This window comes from Xiphophorus couchianus, chromosome 18, assembly GCF_001444195.1.
Source record: "Xiphophorus couchianus chromosome 18, X_couchianus-1.0, whole genome shotgun sequence".
NCBI lineage: Eukaryota > Metazoa > Chordata > Actinopteri > Cyprinodontiformes > Poeciliidae > Xiphophorus > Xiphophorus couchianus.
Window position 1 is genome coordinate 25,067,436 of NC_040245.1, and position 569 is coordinate 25,068,004.

Sequence of the window (569 nt, forward strand, 5' to 3'; positions counted from 1 at the left end):
GTCTGTAATGTGGGCGGACATGAGGAGACACTTAAGTTTTATTGGCGATTAGCAAGAAAGGATTGGTGGATTACCGCCACCTACTGGTGTGGAGTGTGGCTCAATGTTTGTTTTACACGGTTAATATCTGATGATGTTTTGTTAACCCTTTTGTTAAGGGTTAACAAAACCCTTAACAACCCTTAATAACCCGTTTTTCTAGTAAACGGCAAATCGAGGAGGTCCAACCAGAACCAGTTCTCCAAAAAAAAAAAAGTTTTTTGGAGAACTTTGTTCTTCAAAAATCCTAATTACTATTTGAATTCTGATACTTTCAGAATTTCCCTGTAGTATAATGATTAAATTAAATGTTTCTTTATTTTTTCTAAATTCCCCCAACATTATCCTCCTATCTGTCTCATATCTCCAACATACTAAAATCATATCTATATTTTGAAATTCTTCACAATACTGACACTTTCCCGTATTGTGCTTACTTATTGTAAATGGTGTATAATTGAGTCCAGTGTCAGCAAATAGGTGGAATATGGAGTTTGATATTTAGTCAATTTCCCAAAATAATGGCCTAC